This window comes from Balaenoptera physalus, assembly GCF_965194825.1.
Source record: "Balaenoptera physalus genome assembly, chromosome: 13".
Classification (NCBI taxonomy): Eukaryota; Metazoa; Chordata; class Mammalia; order Artiodactyla; family Balaenopteridae; genus Balaenoptera; species Balaenoptera physalus.
This window is the reverse complement of record NC_138892.1, coordinates 13,780,094-13,800,480: the sequence shown is the minus strand read 5'-3', so window position 1 is coordinate 13,800,480 and position 20,387 is coordinate 13,780,094. Positions and strand designations below refer to the sequence as shown.

At 47.3% G+C, this 20,387-nt stretch overlaps 1 protein-coding gene and 1 long non-coding RNA gene across 3 annotated transcripts in view; one reads left to right on the top strand and one right to left on the bottom strand.

The window, feature by feature from the left end:
* Window positions 1-9,366, bottom strand: part of LARGE1 (LARGE xylosyl- and glucuronyltransferase 1) — a 603,451-nt gene extending 594,085 nt beyond the window's left edge. The window contains exon 1 of one of the 2 annotated variants that reach the window (XM_082420995.1): window positions 8,875-9,366. The gene's annotated coding sequence lies outside the window, so the exon portion shown is untranslated. The remainder of the gene's footprint in view (window positions 1-8,874) is intronic. The other variant, XM_082420992.1, reaches the window with a different exon arrangement.
* Window positions 9,361-13,793, top strand: LOC309641219. Its single transcript, XR_014252566.1, has 2 exons — window positions 9,361-9,480; window positions 9,942-13,793. It is a non-coding gene; the product is annotated as an uncharacterized lncRNA (long non-coding RNA).
* Window positions 13,794-20,387: the final 6,594 nt, after the last annotated feature.

The window sequence follows — 20,387 nt, the reverse complement described above, 5'->3', positions numbered from 1 at the left end:
TTGCGGAGCACAGGCTCCAGACACGCAGGCTCAGTAGTTGTGGCTCACGGGCTCAGTTGCTCCGCGGCATGTGGGATCTTCCCAGACCAGGGCTCGGACCCGTGTCCCCTGCATTGGCAGGCAGATTCTCAACCACTGCGCCACCAGGGAAGCCCCTGAATCTTCTATTGTTGTTTAACTTCTCACACATGTTTTTTTCCCCAATCTCTCTAACTATGTTGCTTGAGGGCAAGGACAGAAGGCTTTCCATTTAATTGAATAAATGTTTATTGAAGGATTCCTAAGTGCTAGAAGTGTAGCCGGATGGGTGAACCCAGTCCCAGTGCTTTCAGGCACTTACACACAAGGAAAAGAAGAGGGAAAGGATACAGATATTGACAATGCCAAGTAGAAGGGAACAAGCATGGCCTCTGGGGTGTTTTAGGTGATGCTTCCTCTCACTCTATCCTTCCAGCTCCTATTCACTGAGACCCAATCTAATACTTTCTCCTTCTTTGACTCCCTCAAGCGTAATGCTACCAAGACACAGTGCCCACTGCCCTGTCCACGTCTTTATTAGTATTTACCTCCCTCACCAAGACGAGGCTACTAGATGACGCAGGCAGGTGATTTCCTCACCTCCCTGTTCCTGATGTCAAGCCGACACCTCTCAGAGCAGGAGTTTCATGAATGCTGGCTGATGAGTGAATGTTGGCTTAGTAGATGTTAACCAATGCCATCAAGGAGACAGAGTGTACAGAGCCTGTAGGCAGGAAGCAGACATTCTGACTAGAGGCCAGGTCGGCACAGAGACAGCAGACAGAGGAGTCAGAACAGCTGTGAGTCAAGTTCTGGCTCCACGCTCCACAGCTGTGTGACCTGGGCAAGCCTCAGCTTCCATATCTGGAAAATGGGAGAGTAAGACCACCCACCTCGTAGGGTTACCATAAAGATGAAATGACACAAAATGATCAAACAGAAGAGTGCCTGGCACAAAAACAGAGCACGAAGAATGTGTGTGAGGAAAAGACTGAAGTCCAGTATGCTGGATGGAAGGGCAGGGAGCAGAGGACAGACACCCAGAAAGTAGGGGGTGTGAGAAGGCAGAGCCTTGGGCCGCATAAGGTGGTCAAGAAGCAGGGGCTCTGGATCTGCCTCCCCTCTGGATAATTCTCTCGACCTCCCCAGCCATAGTTTCCAGAGCTGTGAAATGAAGGTCGAGCGGGCTCAAGGGTCTCCTGCAGCCCCGGAGCTGTCTCAACATCACAGATCTGCCTTCCACTTATGGAGGAGGCATCCATAAGTACTTACAAAGCCCAGGTGGGAAGGATTCGCACCAACAGAGAAGGGGGAGAAGACGCCAAGATGGCAGAGAGGAGAGTCCTTCCTACTGGATGAAAAGCACTCGAGTCCCCCCTGTTTTCTCGGGCCCACTTCGTCCTCTGAACGTGGGAGCCCTGGCCCGATCCACATCTAAGTCACTGCACATTCATCACCGGCGCCGGAAAGATCATCGCCCACAATCCATCCTAAGGTATTTAAGACGCTTTTCAAGGCGCCCTGACATGCACACACGAACAAGCGCTAGAGCCTGCTCACTCCTCCCAGGCCAGATAAGTCAAAATCCCTACAAACTCAGAGGAAAGGAAACACACGCCGCATTCCAGGATTGTACTTTCCTTGCCTTTTTACAAAGCCGTCAATGTCTGAACCACAACAATGAATCCCTAAGAGAATTCATTTCGCTGATCTGAAATGTCCTTCACATTTTTAAAATAACAGCTTTCGGGAGAGGTCTGAAGGAGTCCGAGGCTGTGAGTCTGCTGGTAAACACTCACCTCTCCCTCCCCATCACCCCCGGAGCTGGAAACACAACTCTGGAACGCAAATCATTCTGTGTGGACACAACTGTTTATTCAGTGCAGACCTACTAAGCACCAGGCACCGTGCCTGGAAGCGAGAAAAGCCCCATCCTGCTTATCACTTGGGTTGCGCCTCTCTTGGCTCCCCAGACAAGCACAAAATACCATTCCCTTCCCGGATGAGAGCTGACATCAGTCGAGGAGGCTGGTACACAAACAGTGTTGGCAGATTAAGGACCTACGCAAATGTTCTGGAAACAAAAGCAGGGAGGGGATGGTTCCCAGTTAGCCACAAAAATGTTAACCTTAATAATAACAAACATGTGTTTAATGCATCAAGGCAGTCTCTAATCACAGAATAACACTGAAGAGTCCACATGATTGGCTACTGATTTTAAATTTAAAAAAAAAAAAGAGGAAGAATGAAATCCCCGCATGCCTGTGTTCTGCTATAAATTCCCCTAAATTCTAATGCTACCGTGGAGAGCTGGAAAGATTAGGAAGTCCTTTCTTCCCAATTGGCCTGGGTACGTCAAAAAAGGACTCTGGTAAGAGCAAGCCTTGCCCAGTAGCCAGGGCTCCATCTCCATGTGCGTTTGCTGCGCGTCCAAAGCACAGCCCCATAATGCGACGAAAGAGGCTAAAATCATGGGTGAGGCTGCACTTCCCATTCTAGCCCCAGTCTGTGATTATCTACCACTCCAGATTACCCAAAATTACCTCTGGAGCCTTAAACGCCTTACATTTTCTTTCATTCCTAGAACCAATTCTTTTTTGGAAACTTTCACAAGGGATGAAGGAACAAAAAAACCAAAAGCCCTAGATATTTCGTGAGCGAGCACAATTTCGAGGGTTTTTTCTGTAAATATCTCATGCATATCGCCTCTACCATATACTTAGGTGGAACAAAATTAATTCCATGTCTGTGAAACTAGGAAAACTCAGAATCCTGGAAACGCTTACCTGATTTCCTTTTTAAACCACTTCTGTTCCTGATATACCCTTAGAGGCAGAATGTGAGGGTGATTGAGGAACTCATGCAGGTAGTAGTTATGACTGCAATCTCCAGGATGAACAGTGGTTAAACCAGAAACCTGCCCCCAGTAAGTAAGTGAGCAAAGTAACACCATGTGGTCTGTCAGTGGTTACAAAGTTTATGTAACTACTGTCCTTCTTTCCGTAACACAGTTCAATATTAGGCTCCTTGGCAGGTGAACCTGGTGAGTTATTTGTTAAAACACGGAAAAGTTTATATTTGAAAAACCCTTGGTTTTCTGTAACAGGTAAGGCTCCCAAAGCATCCATCATGATTGCGTTAATCAAATAACCTGAAATACAATTAAGGGACTAGCTAATAAAAAGATGCTTGCTATGAATCCTTTTTGTAAAATAAAAATTCTTTTGTACCCCAAACAATTACTTCTCTTAAATTATTTGCTTTTAGAATAAGATTTATAAGACAACTTCTCCTAAAATAGGGCATTCTTACACTTAGCTTCAATTATGGAATAAACAGTTGAAGAGTGAAAAACAAATTCTCCCAATTCTCCTAAAACAGGGCATTCCTATGCTTAGCTTCAATGTTGAAATAATAATGTCACAAACTTTATATTTATAACTGTACTTAACTTCGAATCTCCTCTTTCCAATAAGCACTGCCCTCTCCACCCAGGACAGCATCAGTGCCAGAATGGTGAGGAAGCTTCTCTCTAGCAACACAAATTTGGTGGCATAAAATTAAGTCGGTTTGCAATTTTCCTGACTTGTACTTCTACACAATTGCTTTTCTGAATCTGTTTTTCTTCCCAACATCCCTCCCTTCACACTCACCCCCCAGCTCCCCCTACGAGGTAACCTCCCTGGCAAAATGAGAAGATTCCCCTTTCCCTGTTAGAGCCCAGGCTTTGCAGAATCCCACAGGCTCAACTCAGCTTTCATTGACTTAATTTGGAAACAATTAAAATTTTCAGCACTGCTTTTTATCACAAAGCACATCATCCTCAAGCAGTTCTCAAAGAGTAGGTAACATTCCCAAACCCACTGGTTTCCATAATACATAAGAAGTTAGCAAGCAAGCCCAGCTGCTTATGAATGGCCTAATGTATCAGAGAAGTTCTAATGCAGTCTACAAGTCTACGGAATCTACAACCAACACAGAAAAGACTTTGTGGTTCTTCTCTTCAGCACTGCATACTTGTAGTGTTTGATATTTCAAGGTAGAGTACACCTTGGAACTGGTCAGGCCTCTTCCCATTTCAGAGCTGGAAAGCTAGAAAACCTATATAGTCTGAGCTTTGCCACTAGCTTAGGCAAGCCCTTTCTCTGAGCCTCTACATTCCTAGTTACAAGACGAAAAACTCACTGAAGTTTGGAGACAGCACCTGAAGCCCAGAGAGGTCAAGACGTATTCTAAGGTCACACAGCAAGTTAGCATAGGATGATGCAAGATGAGAACCCAGATCTCCAGATTTTACTTATACCACCCTGCCTACCAGTCAACTCAACTCAGGGAAGGATGACAGAGACAAAACAAACACATACATACACACACACACACACACACACACACACACACACACACACTGGGGCTTCTTTACCTCCACTGTCCTCCTGGCTCCTGTTTCAGAAAAACTAAATATATTTGACCCTGGGGATCGCTCCAACAACTGCAGTTTTCCATTCTCTCTAATATCCTCTGGCCATTACATCGTTGCATCTCTTCCTTACTTCACAGTTTCCTCATTCCACAAAACACACACATAGGCAGGCCCACACCCATCCTCAAAACTATAAAACTCTTCTTTTTCCAACAGCAAAGAAAGTTGAGGCCAGAACTGAGATGATTCAAACACAAGAACCTTGTTCAAATGTTAACTGCAGCCATAACTCTACCCAGAAGTAAATATGACAAAATGGAATACACTCTCACAGGGAAAAATTTGTGTCCCTCCGCCACTCTATCATTTGTCAAGTAACTTTGTCATTTCTCCCACTGCTGCATAATCACGTAATGAAAGCCCCAGATGTAATTCACATACACAAGAAGGCAGACTTAGGGTTGATAAAGGATCCTTTCTTTATCTGCATTGCTAATAGTTTTTTAAAGAACAGGCAAAACGCTATATGTAGAAGGATAAAGGACGAAAAAGAAAATGTCCTTTTCTGTTTGTAACAACAATGTGGGATAATCAACTGGTACTCTTGGACCTTATCCAGCCACCATTCTTGCCACGGCTTGAATACACAGAGCATGAAACTAGGAATCCTATTAAATTATTTCCCTGCTAACACCAAGCTTTCCTCTTCCAGAACATCCCATCTTCCAGCCACACCACTGACTGTTCTCCATTCACACTACATATTTTAAGGTTTCCATGCTGTTCTTTCTGCATGGGGTTCCCTCCTGTTCTACTATCCCGGCAAACTCAAGGTTTTACTTTGAACAAACCTGTACGTGAGCAGTTCATAGCAATGGTTCAACGTCTGCCTGCCCCCAAAAGACTATAAACTAATTGTGGACCCTCTGCAGCCTCTACACAGAGTATGGCGTCTGTCACATAATAGACATTCAGTTGTTACTTGCTAAGTTAAAAGGAGAAAAGTCTCTCCGAATGTCAATGTGGTCAGGGAGGAACAGAGGACCTGAGTACCTCTCAATGTCAAATGCTCTGGAGCAGAACTGCAAAGCCTCATCAACACTAGCAGATCCCGTGAAGTGGCTGTATCGCCAAGGGGTGTCAGTGGCAAGGTGCCTGGAGTTCTCAGTCCCCTGCGTCTTACAGCCCTGGCCCCATGTGCTCCCCACTCTCTGAGAATCTCTGGCTGCAAAGACACCTTCACCTTATTCATGGACCCTAAGGAAGGTCAGGATCCTGTGTCACTTTCTTCCTCGACCTCTGCCATGTGGCTTCCTTGAAATTCACAAGACTTCATTCACGCCTTAAGATCACAGTATATATATTCCCCATGACCAGTTTTCACTAGCTGATGCTCATTGGAAAATTTAATAGTATTTTCCTGTTCCAATCTCTAACCCCTTGGCTATACTGCACCTATGAGAATCAATCTACAAAGCCTTCGATAGCTGAAATAAAGCTTTATGCTGACCACTTCCCTATGCCACAACAAAAGGTCTCCTCAAACTACCTAAATATGCACTATACATATGAGTAAAGGATCACAAATGCAGTCTACCAGACTCCAGAGTTCTAGGAAATGTCATAACTCATGCAGGTTCACAGATCCAAATGCTGAGTCTACCTCTATATGCTGCACTGGGTCTTTAAGAATCCAGGAAGTCCTAAACCTTGGCGACATCTGCCTCTCTTCGTGCCAGTATTCTGAGTTGGGTAGTCTCTTCTTAGACTCTTTCTCCGACCTTTCCTGTCTGCCCACCTCTGGAGTCAGCTTTGATAAGACTTGGCCACGGTGGGTAAGCCTGGGCCACGCGGCTTTGTTCTTCAGCGGAAATAGAATTATCTTCAATTTCTGCTGGAAGACACCTAGACACTAATGATTTAATACCGTTGAAAGTGCAGAGAGAGCATCTGAGATGAAAGTGCAACCACACTGCCAAATGTTACATCTGTATAAATACAAGGTATGTACTTTTAAGGGGATAACTGTGAGAAATTTTAAGTTTAATGGAGTCAGTTCTAGACTCCATCTAGAACGGAGGTAGCATGACTTTATGAAGATGGCAGATGTGCAGCCCAAAAACCAAAGGGGGGAGTTTTGATTACAAACCCCCAGGGAACTTAGAGTTAGCTCGGTCTAATGCCCAAAGGATGGAGTTTGCAGAGGTTCTGTCTCCCCAAAATGTATAGCCCTCACTTACTTAGAGATTATCACTGAGTCTGCTCAGAGTCTCACATAATACTTTGCAGTTAACCTGTTCTGAGCTGCCCAAATGACACTTTAGATGTAAGCAGACCCATCGCTTAAGCATTCGGAATCCACTCATTAGTGCAAGCATGCATTGGGTACCAAAAAGTTAGGTTCCTGAGCCTTCAAGATAAACCACAGCCTTTTGTAACATAGGTTCATCAGTGGTGGAATAGAAAACTAGTCCCCCCTAGTGTCCTGCCACTGTAGGTGGCTGAAGGATGGAGACACTCCTGCATCAACTTTCAAGCACAGCTCAGGAACCCAGAACCACAGGAAACCTTCACCTCCTTCCCAAGAGGTGGAAGCACTCCTGGGACCTAGGATGAGATGGAAAAACCTTTCATTTCATTCCCAAGGCCCTTCTAGTTATGTTTTAAAAGGCAAAGGAATCTGCATTATCCCACGCCAAAAAGTTAACCCCCAACCCGGCACACTTCATTCAGTAAAGCCAGAGGGCCTATACTTGTCAGCAACTTCCACCCACTCCAGAGCGATACCATCTTTTCTTTAAAAACCTCTCTATACCACTAGGGAGACTGGTTTCCTTTCCCAGCCATTCTCGAAAACCCACTAAGATCTAAATCTTAACGATTTTGCCTCTCTGTTCCAATTAGTTCTCGTCCCAGTTTGGAATTAACAGGGCCAGGCTCAATAAATGTGTGTTCCCTCAAGCAATTTTCACTGAAGTGTACTCCTGAAAAATAAAGGTACACTAAGAGATGTGTGAAACCTTCAAGCCAGTTTTTTTTTTTTTGTTAATCCCCAGTGAGGACCCACCATGCCCGTGAGTAATTCATTCATGTCACCCTTTTGTGAGACATGAGAAGAGAAACCTCCACGTGTTCCTTTCCTAATTTAGAACCTTCCCTTATCTTAAGTCTACCAAAGCTGACTCCTGAGGTGGTAAGGCAGGAGAGGTGAGGAGGAAAATTAACCTGAAGTGACTGCATGCTGGCAGGGAGTTAATAAGCACTTTGGGTTTCCACCAGTGCCAGAGAGGGATGGCACCTGCATTTAGGGAAGGGGAACGTCCACCTGCCACCCCTTCCCCATCCCCACCCCCAGCCCATGAACGAAGCAGAAGCCTGAGCCCTCTCTTGCGGCACTTACATAAGACCCTATAAAACTTCCTGTGACATTCACGCAAAGTGTAAGCTGCTATTTTGCTTCCTTGGGAGATCATTTTAATGGACTGAGTGACAAAATTCACAGATTCAGAATTCAGCAAAAACCTGCTCAACCGAGGTACATCAGCTCAGGGACGAAAAAAATCCATCCCCATTAAACAGGGTCACCCGGGGGGATGGTTGAGTGCAGGAGAGACAATCTGTTCCCTCCTAAGTGACCCATTTAAAATCAGATCGTTCCAGAGAAAGCTCACGGGTTTAATAAATTTCAAACGGGCAAGGGGAGGCTTGCAGGACTGAGGTTCCTTAAGAGTAAAATTTTAAAGACAGTAATAAGGCATTGAGCAAAATAACTTAGAGGTGCACAAACTTTGGAGTCAGTCACTCCACCCTTCAGAAACAACGACTTTCACAAGACTGTCTGGATCGCTACCCAGTGACCACTCATCACAAGCAGCTTTGTCCAGTAGGACCGACACTGGTTGGGTTTCCTCTCTACTGCTATCGCTGCCAGCCAACCGCTCTGCCCAATAGAGGGACTCACAAGCTGTGGCTCTCACCCCAAATCGGCCTCGACTCTGCAACAAGGAGCAAAGAAAAGTTCTTCACAGCATCACGCCAGGAAAGGCAGGTGGGGACTGCCCAAAGGGACAGCTCTAAACATAGCAGGTTCCCCCAAAGCACAGGTGCTCACAGCCAACAAGCGGCCGGGGAGGGTGGGTCGACATCGCCTCCTGGTGTTAGCGGGAAACTCCTCCTTGCTCTCTCAGTTAGCCCGTGAGCCTAAGGAGCAGGGCAGGCCCTGGGACGCGTCCTGGGGGACATCAGAAACTCCGTGACTTCTACCTCCAGCCTCTCCAGGGCTCCGGGCCCAGGCGGCAGAAGCCGTGCCCTCACTCCCTCCCTCTTCGCCAGCATCCCGAGTACAGGGGGTACCAGCCACAGGTTCGGAGAACTTGTCCGGCACCGCTCACCAGGGCGCCCCCGCGGCGGCTCTCTCGCACCCCCGGGGCTCCTACCTTGGCCGTGACTGCCGCCAGGCAGAGGGAGACCGCGGAAGAGCTGGGTGGTGCGGCGGCGCTGCCACCTACGAGGCGCAGGGGTTCCGGGTCGGGGTCCCAGCAGGCGCTGCCCTAGTCCGAGAGGCGGTGACAAGCGCAGACTTCGGGGCGGCCCCCGCCTCCAAACGCGACGGGAAGGGTCCGGGCCGCCGGAGCTGAGCACAGTCCCGTCTTCCTCTCCCTCCGGCGCTGCTGCCTGGAGCTGCTCCCTGCCCCGGGGACTCTACGGAGCCGGGGGCGCCCCGCATGGGCAGGGGCCTGGGTTCGCCTTGGTCTGAGTCCGGGGAGGGGGCGCTGGGAGAGACGCCGGGCGGCCGCCGGGGCCGGCTCCACCTCCCGCGCTCCCCGCCGCTTCGCCCCTTCAGGGCAGGGCCTGCCTGCTCCCAGCCCGGCTGGCCGAGCGCGGCCGCGCCCCCAGCTTCGGGCGCCCGGGCTCCCGCGCGGCGGCGGGGCAGCGGCAGTCCGGCCCGGCCGAGCACAGAGCGCGGAGGCGGCGGGGGGGGGCTGCAGCCGGCCTCGGCGACCCCTCCCCCCGGGCCTGCGCCGCCCGCCCGCGGCTCCGCGGTAAGGAAGCGCTGGAGAGGGCCTCGCCCCGGCCTGGGGCGCGGGGCCGGGGGCGCGGGGCCGGGGAAGGCGCCCCGGGAAGGTCACCGGAGCGGAGGCGGGGCGCAGCGCGGTGCGTGCAGGGAACCGAGGAGGGCGGCCCCGGTGCCGCCGGGAGCGCTCGCCGGCCTCGGCTGCCGCCGCCTCCGAAACGCGCCGGCTTCCCCGAGCGCCAAGCACTCGGAGCCGGGCGGCCGCTGCAGCCGCCGCCGGCAGCCGGGCGCCACTGGCCGGAGCCGGCGAGCGATCCCCGCCTCCCGCGCCCGGCCAGGCGGGGGCCGCCGCGCGGGGGGCGGCGGGGGGACGGGCGGGCGGGCGAGCTCTGGGGTCCGGGGTTCGGGCTGGCCGCGCCGCCGCGTGCCCAAAGCGCCGGGCTCGCTCAGCAGCTGCAGTGACTGTGTGTCTGTGTCATGTCTGTGCAGCTGGGGGGGACCGCGAGCCCGGGCCGGGCTCCGAGCGGGGGCGGGGCCGGCGCCCACCTCGGCGCCCGCCCCCACCCCGTGACGGCGCGGCTGGCCAATGGCAGGAGCCTCAGCCGCGCGGACCGAGAGGCCGCCCCCGCCTAGGCCCCGCCCCCCGGCGAGGCTCCTCCTTTCTACTTTTTCAGCTCGCTCACACGCAGGCGGAAGCAACACACGGAGCCGGGATTCTGGCCGGGGTCGGGACGAAAGCGTGCAAGCTGGGAGCTCCCCGCCCTTCTCCCCCCCACCCCGGCCGCTCCCGGCCGCCTCGGGCTTGGCGAGCCTCGCGGAAAGAGGGGGAAGGGAAGCGGGACGGGTCCGCAGCTGCTGCCGTAGAGACTCTTGCAGGCTCGCAAGGCCGTGCAGACTGCCCACTCTTCCTTGTACAAAACAGCCGTCGTGGGAAGTAGGAAGTTTCCCCGCCTCCACTTCTACTCGGGTCGCCGCTTCTCTCGAAGGTGGGCAGAGTATGGGACAGGCTGAGGCTGCCAGAAGCCACGTTGAAGGGCTTTGACAGCATCATTTGGGGCCACGTATTCAAGAATCCGGTCCAAAGCTTCTTATTCTTCGGGGAAACTGCATTTTTTGCCCCCCCCCGCCCCCAACACACACACCCCAGGCCCGCACAGCACGCCCCCTCCCTCTTACGATTTCATTCTTTCTCTTTCCCTCCCGGCACAAGAACCCTGAGCTCAATATCCCACTGAATGGACTTCCAGCCTCCCAATTCTAAAGACGAGGGTGGGGCGCCGAGAGTCCCCTATAGGTGGGAGTGAGTGAAATTGGCCGGGCAAAGGGGCAGGGGGTGTGAGAGTGGCTGGAAGGAGGAGGCCTGGAGAGAAAACCCAGAGGAGGAGAAAGCAGAGGCGGGGAGAGAAGGAGGACGCAGAGGGATGGACAACTCTGGGAGACCGGAGCTCCGGCGCGTAATCCAGCTCCCGGGATTTTGGTCAGCTCGGTCCCAGGGCTTCTGGGGTCCCCTTCCCCCCGGGTCCCCACCTCTCCCCAGCCGGGCGGGCCGCCGGCTTTCTTAGCCCTTGGTCTCAGAGGAGGCAGCGGGAAGCCCACCCTAGCGCTTGGAAGGAGCAGGGGAAGGATGCAAAAAGAGAAAGTGCAAGGGTGGTGAAGCGAGGGGATGCGTAAGAAAAGGACGCCGAGCTCGGGCTGCCGCGCTGACCCAAGTGCTTCGGAGGTTCGTCCCTCGCTCCCCTCCGGACCTGGCTCCTGCCTAAATAACCCGGCTCACGGCCTTTAGCTTGACCCAGCCGGGTTCCTTCCCCCATCCGCTCTCTTCCAGCCCCTTTAAGCAACGACTCCCCAACCCACCCCCCACCCCCCAACTACCCCACCACCACCACCACCATCCGCTCTTCCCCGGCTCTGGAGCGCTGTTTACCTAATCTCAGTGGCACACCGAGCCGAGGAGAACGCCAAAAGAAGGTAGCGTTTGCACAACAGCGTCCCCGGCGAAGAAGTAAAAAACGTTTGCATTGGAGCTTCGGGATAAGTTAACTGCGAAGCTGGGGTCCTGCTGTCCTATCTCTGCGGGGATGAGGCTTGCCCTGCACGTTTGCAGGGACAGGAGATCTTATCTGGTTTTGATGCCATTACCGTGTCGGAGAAGAACGTTATGTGATAAAATATTATCTAATATCCTAGAGACCATTAAAGTGTCAAAGTTTAATGCCAAGCCTTTTAGCTCCAAAGCTGCTCCTTTCTTCCTGTGACGTGCAGCTCTGTTGTAGAATGCGCTGAAAACAAGGGGATCATTTTTATTTTTTGCGGCCGACTGTCCTTGCTTCCAACTCTATTCCTCCTCCCCTACTCCAACCCCTGCCCCGGAACTGGGTAAAGTTAAGGCAAGAATTTGGGCTTTCTTTTTATTCATTGCTTTGCTTCACTTCATTAGTGGTGTAAAATACATTATTACAATACATTTGCATATTAATAAGGCTGTGACTGAGGAAGGAGAGACCTGACATTTACAAGCAAAGGAGAAAATAATGGAATAACATTAGAAATTAAAAGATAAGCACGTGGAAACTGAACATCTCCATTATAATTCCCGAAGTGTAGTGCATTCTCGACATTGGATTTTAGAAAGAAAAATATGCCCATGGTCGGGGAGGGAACAATAGGCACCCTGGTCAGCAAGGTACATTGAAGATATATTCATTATTCAGGGATTTCACAAAAATTACTTGCATCAGTCAATAAGCACCTTAAAGGTGTAAAAACTCCGTTCTATCAATTCAGTGTTGCAGTGTTTCAAAGTCAGTGGAATATCTCATGCTGTAAAAGACAGGAATGTTGCCAATTATTCCACAAACGGAACCTTTCTGTTAGTTAATATCACGTCAAGCCCCACGTTTAAAGAATCCCTTTGCCCCACCAGCAGAAGATTTTATCTATATCTCCAAAAGTAGGATGTACTTGCCTATGAATTATAGCCCTTTGACACAAACCGGATATAAATGTCTTCAAAGGATTTCAGCTATGACATAATATAGTATGAGGAATGCAGAATAAAATATGTAAGGTGATATATCTGTTATTTCTAAGGAATCTGCACTGCTTTTGCTAAGAGCTGAGAAGTGAAAAAATATTGAGCCCTCTGAACCAACTGTTATCTATCTCCACACTTGTCACGGGAGAGATTCAGAAAGGTCTCTTTTTAAAAATCAGGGTCAAGGAGACCTAATCGTAAGAAACCTGTCTCAAAACAGTCACTAGGGGGCCCTAGAAGCATCTCAAAGAGGAAGAAGGAAAACCTGCTCTCACCTCCGTTTTTCCAAGTCTCATTTTCCAGGTACTAATGAAACTGGAATCTAAAAACAAGAGCATGGTGCAAAGTTTGGAGGCAAATCGGGCATTAAGCCTTAAAAGACCAGAGTCCCATTTTGACTCATGAGTCAAGAGTTTAGTCGCCCCACCCTTCTCGCTTCCAAGATATACAACAGAAAAAGGAATATTGCATTAATTGAGATGAAAGTGGCCAGATACTGTCACCATCTTTAAGCCAACCCAATTATTTTTACTATTCCAAATAGAACCTCCCATCTAAGATTTTAGGGCTGTTTTCTGAATGTTTTGAATGTTCTTCAAGTGCTAGGCAGCAAGATGAACGCATCCTCACAGGGGTGACATGAAAAGCTTTTAAGCAACCTGTGCAGCAGGGCATCCACCAACCAACTTATGGGAAGTGTGCCAACCATAGGGGCACTAGCAATAGACCAGAGTCCTGGAAGTGAAGCAGGAGATAGATGGGCCCCAGGCTGAGCGGCTGGAATCTGTCCCCTGTGGACAGATACTCCAAGATAAAGATGATGGCAGGAGCAAGGAGGAGCTGAGTCCTGCTTGGATAGAAGATAAAGAGACCACATATTTCTCATTCTTGAGGTCAAGGGGACCTCCCTGACTACACATGCGCAGAAAGTCTCCTTGGGGGTCCAAAGGCAGGGGGTGCCACCCCATAATGGGTGTTGTCAACCTTCCCATAGGCCTCTGCACTAGAATCCATCTTGGCTGAAAGATGTGCATGCATGTCAGAGAGGGACCTAGGACAGGTCAGGTGTGGAAAAAGAAGTGAGATAATTGGCCAAAGGCAAACAAAGACCCAGAAGAACTGCTCTATATAAGTGATTTGATCACCTCTCTGCGGCTCTCCGCCTCGTTAGAGAAGATGCCCACACCCTTTTCTCTCCAGCTGTGTACCTCTGCCTTGCTTCTGCCTTAAATAAACTGTTTCTCTGTGTGCTCTCCCACTTATTGTGCTGTGTCTCAAATAATAAACTTTGTACCTGTTTTTACAGTTTTTGCCTCCTTTAGATATTCTTGCTTTCAAATGGGGCAAGAGCCAGGGGAACTTTGCTTCTAGCCTCTAGCCCTTGCTGGTCTAGTGGCTAGGATTCCTGGCTTTCACCCAGGCTACCCAGGTTCAATTTCTGGGCAGGGAACTAAGATCTTGCTGCAAGCCTCCACTCACTGCTGCCTCCTCAAGATCAGAAGCACCTGGTAGGCCAGGTATTAAATCTTTAGTGTAGGTTCTGGTGAGAAGGTGGAGGTGGGAGGATGGGGTTGGGGGGGGGATTCCTTGGGGAGGGCAGTGGTAGCTGGGGTGACAGGCAGGGTAGAGCTGGAATGGTGGGGTGGGGGAGGGGACACTTAACAGCCAATATGGAAGGATTTCAATATTTTAACAAGTAATGTTTGTCAAAACAACTGAATATCAGCCCTGACCATACATAAATTTGCCCCCAATTTTTTGTAAACTTCAATATCTAGCAATCAGATTCTCAGAGTTTCCAAATCCTTAGCCGTCACATAATATATTTCCCACATCTTATCAGTAAATAAGGTTAAGCTGTCTTTTATGAGGGTCAAGAATCAAACAGCACTCAGGTTGCACAGATATGGAGAAACCTAATTATCCTTTAACCAATACTGCAGAAATATCTACAAAAGATGTCATATCCAGACACATTTCAGATGTAAATTTAAGCACTGGGTGTGAAACTCTTCTCTGTCATTGAGGCTAATAATCAAAAGACATTCCTGGGCAGAACAAAATGCCTCCATCAGGGCTAAGCAGGGAACAAGCTACTTGCTAGCTGAAGAATTAAAGAATGTTGCAAAAGCCACCAAATTAACACTAATGGAAATGTGATTTGAACATAATTTAACTAAAAACAAAGCAAGTCTAGAATTGAGACATGAGACAGAGAATGGGGATGAAGTCTTTCCGAGTGGAAAAAAATGTCGTTTATGTTCCCATCATCGTGTTCATCAAGCAGGCAAGGTACAGGTATTCTCAAAATAGCATTATTAACATCCAGAAAACTTGCCACTGAAAACCTCAGAGCCAGCTAATTAGAACAAATTTGGTTCTAGATGGAGAATCCCACTGTCTTTAGGAGAGAGAGTTTATTCACTCACTGACTGTGAAAGTCCATCAGAGGAAAACCTTACCAGGTATATAGCACCCTGATCACCTTATGACAAAATGCTCAACTGGGGACCCAAAGCCCCTCTGCAGACAGGAAGGAAACATCAGTGCTAAAGAGATCAATTTAGAGGACAGAGTGAGCTTTTCTCCTGAGATCATGGCCCCCATAAAGATAAGGGGACCTCAAGCCACTGGATCACAAGACCCTCAAAACAAAAATGAAAAAAAAAAATTCAAACATTGGTAAAGACATCGAAGTCCTGAAATAAAAGATGATAGCTTATTCCTTTTGGGGCTTTTAGGCAAAAAACTTCTGTTTAAATGGCTGTCATAGTTGTGTGGCTATATTTTATCAGATCTTGCTTTTTTCCTGCTCTCTCTATCTAAGGGACTCATAGATCAGGACATCTCAAACCTCAATGTGCGTACACATCACCTGGGAATCTTATTAAAAGGCCAATACTGATTCAGCAGGCCTGGAGTGGGGCCTGAGATTCTGCTTTGCCAACAAGTTCCTGTCCATGGACCACACTTTGAGTAGCAAGGCTGTGGAGGACACTTGTCGGTAGTCAACCACCTCCTATATCCCCTTTCTCATCCCGGGGGTATTGTGTTAGTAGGGCTCCCCAAAAAGTAAACCCTGAGACAGGGACTTGGGGGCAAGAGATTTATTTGGAAGCTTCAGTGAGAGTGAGGAAATGAAATAGGAAAGGGAGGAAGACCAACAAGGGATGAATTAATAAATGGTCAATGGGTGGTCTTCTGATAAGGACCCCCTAAGAGATTGTGTAGAATGCCATTGTCCAAAAAACAAAAACAACTTCTCTGTGATGGAAACGTTATATATTTGCCCTGTCCAATATGGCAGCCACTAGCTACCTGTGACTATTGTGCACTTGAAATGAGGCTAGTGTGACTTAGACACTGAATCTTTTCTTTTATCTTATGTTAATTGATTTACATTTAAATAGCCACATGTGGCTACTGTGTTGGATGGGGCAGGTATAGAAAATAACTTGAAATTGTCCCATTAAGGGCCGAGAAAACTAGAGGAGTATTTACCCACAAAATCCCTTCCTTTTTGAGGGTTGCTTCTGGAAATCGGTCAGTTCCTAGTAGTTCTACCATGCTCCCCTGGCCAGACAATACCCACAGCAGAGAATTACAGGTGCTTAAGGTAGGAAACCTTTAGTGTATATGGAAGCTGTCCATCAAAGATGAAGGTGATCCCCAAGGTGGGTCTAGGGGAGATGAACAAGGTACTGACAGCATTTGCTGAAAGAATCCAGATTTTGTTTTGAACCTGACCTGTCTCTCATTCCAGGAACAGACCCTGAATAGCATAAGCTCATCAATGCATTCCATACTCCTGATTACCATCATTGGTGCAAGGTTGAGTAGACAACCTAGGCTGGTCCAATCAAAGTGACTCTCAGGACTTTGGGATGCTGGACTACTGAAATTGTTCTTTCACCTCTGGACCACGTGGTCCACAGACACAAAGCTGCAGTCATTTTGCTGCCACAAAGGATAAAAGTGACACGGAGAACAGCAGAGCACAGAAAGACAGAAAACCCCATATGTATCAGTTAGGATTCCTTTGAGCTGCCAGTAACAGAATACCCAGCTCATAGGACTTTAAATAATGATCTCACATAATGAGAAATCTCAAGCTAGGCAAGTCCAGGTTTAGTGCAGCAGCTCAGTGGTTTCATCAAGGACCCAGGATCTTTATATCCAGTCTACTACTCTGCCATCGGCTGCATATTGGCTTTATGTGTTGCCTCATGGTCACAAGATGGCTGTGGTAGCTCCAAACATCATGCTCTCAAACCAGCATCCAAAGCAGAAAGAAAAAGGCAGGCAGAAAGCACTTTTTCTTTTACTATACTTCCCCCTTAGGATTGACTTACACAAATCATGATTCACCTTCTGGAAATGGAACATTGTTGGGTTTTGTTAACAAAGAAGGAGAGGAAGTGGCTCTTGTGTACAAACTAATAGTGCCTGCTCTAGGACCCTTGATGATGCCACTGAGCCACTGAATAGGACCAGCCCTGAAACTTATCCTCACTCTGAATTCCTCATTTACATGAGCCAATAAATTTACCTGTGTAAGTTTTAGTTATTTCTCTTACTTGGAACCAAAAAAATCCTAACCAGTATAGACAAAAGACCTCCTGTCCAAAGACTCAGACTCAGCAATTCTCTTCCTCCCTATTCCTGGATGCAATGACGGCTGATCCTGGAAAAGTACAAGGCACTCCCTCTCTTCCCAAGAGTGAAATTTGGATTGGGAATCATTTGCTATTTTATGCTTGGCATGAACAGAGACCTAGATGCCTCATGAGCATTAACCTGCAATTCTCACACTTCATCTAATACCCATCATCCGTGCTTGGTCTACTGAACCACAACTTCACTTTGCCTGAGGATCTATTTAACACTCCAATCCCCCACTGAGTCTGAAGCAAATCCTGAGACCCAGACTGCTTGGTTGGTCCTTTAACCGTCCTCACCCCTACCCCATAGTTACTGCCAGTATTTCTATCATGGGGGCTGGATCCTGCCTCCAGAACCTTTGCTTTGACCTTTGAAGATCTACATTCTGGCAAGAACCTGACTTGAGAACTGCTGATGACTCAAAGTTCCCGTAACAGCTCTTTTCTCCACCATGGCAATTGGACCGTTGGCTTTTACTTCTGTACATTTGCACTTGAGGATGTTATGGTCACAGAACTAGGGGATTTAGATGGATGACCACTGTGTGGGTGGGGCAGTCATTGCTGTCCCAGTTAAACTCCAAACCCAAGCCTCAAATTATTCTCCTCTCTCATGGGAGGTTAGGGCATGCCTAGAAGCAAGGGAAGGGCAATTTCTGACAGTGTTTTACCAAGTCCTGCTGGAAAGTCAGGGATTTCTCATCTTAAATAATTTTTTTAATTGCTCACTTAAGAAGTTAAAAAATGTAACCTGAGTGTTTAGAATGATGATGTGAAGAGTAGCTACTATTCACACATTACTACTGTGCTACACATTCTACGGGGTAGGAGAGGTGGGGAAGGTGGAAGAAAGAAATATGGATGTGGTTCCTAGAAATGAGAATCTCCAAATCCAATTCAGGAGACAAGCATTTACTGTGAAGAGTTAAATGACTTTGCAAATATTAGATAAATATGAAGAGTTGTCATTGAGTATTCTTGAAAGATGCAGTAAAGATAAGCAGTGCTGTGACTCTGGAAGAAAAAGATTACCATGGTTCATCGAGTCTTTGGAAAATGTCTAAAAGCAGAAGGTTCTTGTTGGGCTGAAGATATGGCAAGAGTTGACCATATGTAAAAGGAAGGCGTTTCAAGCTTTAAGAAGCAGCAAAAATGATAAGCAGAAGGTGTGACTGGCTAAGATGACACATTTATTTAAGGGCTCAGAAACTGGAAAGGTAAATTGGGTCTAGAATTACTTGACAAGTAGTATCTGAATCCCTACTGTGTATCAGTTACTACGCTGACCACTGAGAATTTTAATACAAATAAAGACAGTTCTTGTTCTTTTAGTGGCTCACAGCCAAATGGATAGAGGGGGAAAAATTAAAAGGTGATGGGTTAAATTCTTAACTTTTCATTGACTCATCCACTATTTTTCCTCAGTCACCAATCCTTGTCCATCCTACCCTCAAAATATCCTTCAAATCCATTCCCACTGCTTCATCCAAATTGTTACTGCCTTAGCTCACCTGGAATACTGCAAAACCCACCTCACTAGCTTCCTAATACTGACTTTTCCCCATGCCTACATGTTAACCAACTTAACACTACAAAGTAAATCTGAGCATATTTCTCACTAAATTATGTTTATGTCTGTCTTATTTATTCCACTTCCTTTGCAAAAAATAGTTATAATTCTAGCCTGACTCCCCTGTGTGGGGATCTGGGATACCAGCCCCCAACAGGGTATGGGGGGATCCAAGAGCTCCATGGGCTCCAGAGAGTAGAGCCAAAAGCCCAAAGTCCAGAATGTCACTTGAAAGCCTCAGATGAAGTATCAACCCTGAAATATCAACCAGGTTTGAGCAGAGAGGAAGAAACAAGGGACAATGCAAAAGATATGAATAATGATTTGCAATGGATTTGCAATCTGAGAGGCACTGTTCAGAACACTTTCATGCATTACTTCATTTAATCATACTAAATTGGAATATTACCCGGCCATAAAAAAGAATGAAATAATGCCATTTTCACCAATATGGATGAACCTAGAGACTATCATACTAAGTGAATCAGACAAAGATAAATATCATATGATATCACTTATATGTGGAATCTTAAAAAAATGATATGAATGAACCTATTTACAAACCAGAAACAGACTCAGACTTTGAAAACAAATTTATGGTAATGAAAGGGGAAACATGGGGGGGAAGTGATAAATTAGGAGTTTGGGATTAACATATACACACTACCATATATAAAATAGATAATCAACAAGGACCTACTGTACAGCCCAGGGAACACTACTCAATATTCTGTAATAACCTATGTGGGAAAAGAATTTGAAAAAGAATGGATATATGTATATGTATAACTGAATCACTTTGTTGTACACCTGAAACTAACACAACACTGTAAATCAACTATACTCTGATACAAAGTAAAAAATTAAGTTAAAAAAGAGGAAACCAAGGACAATGCAGAAAATATGAATAATGACTTGCCATGGATTTGCAATCCAGTAGGTACTGTTCACAACACTTTCATGCATTAGCTCATTTAATCATACTAAACCTTATGAGGGTGTTATTATTATAACACTTTTCCGAAGTTTACTTTACGCCACCTCTCTTTTATGGAAGACCTACATTAGTAGCTGTTTTCGCTAACCAAAAGAAATCTGAAGAGAATTTTTGCTTTTACAAAAAAAGGCGAAAAGCAAAAATAGCATTCAGCATTTGTTTTGCAGGGAGCCTTGACCGAGGCAGCAAGCACCCCAAGCGGTAAGAGTGGCCCCACCCAAGCTCCTTCCCGGAGGTCTATACTCTGCTGAGCATGTCTGCATCGAGCCGCCATAGCTTTGAACTGTGCCTGTGAGCATCTGGGCTTCACCTCCCTCTATTTTGAGAATCTGTTAGCAAGATGTGTCCTAAGGTCATTGCTTCTTCGCTTTACACCATTTCGGCTGACAAAAGGTCTCATAGGAACGCTCTACTTTCGGATAGCGGGGGACACCTGTATTATCATCATCATGACCAGTTTACAGATGAGATAAATAGGACATAAAAAAGTCAGATAATTTACCAAAGGTTACACAGTAATAGTAGGACTGGAATCCAAACACAGATAATTTATTTCTAGAGTCTGTGTTCTTAACCACTCTGCCATTTTGCCTCTGTAAAGTGCGAGCACCAGAACAAATTAAGATCATAGTACAGACTAAGAGATGAATTTGGAGGTACATCTCTGAGCCGC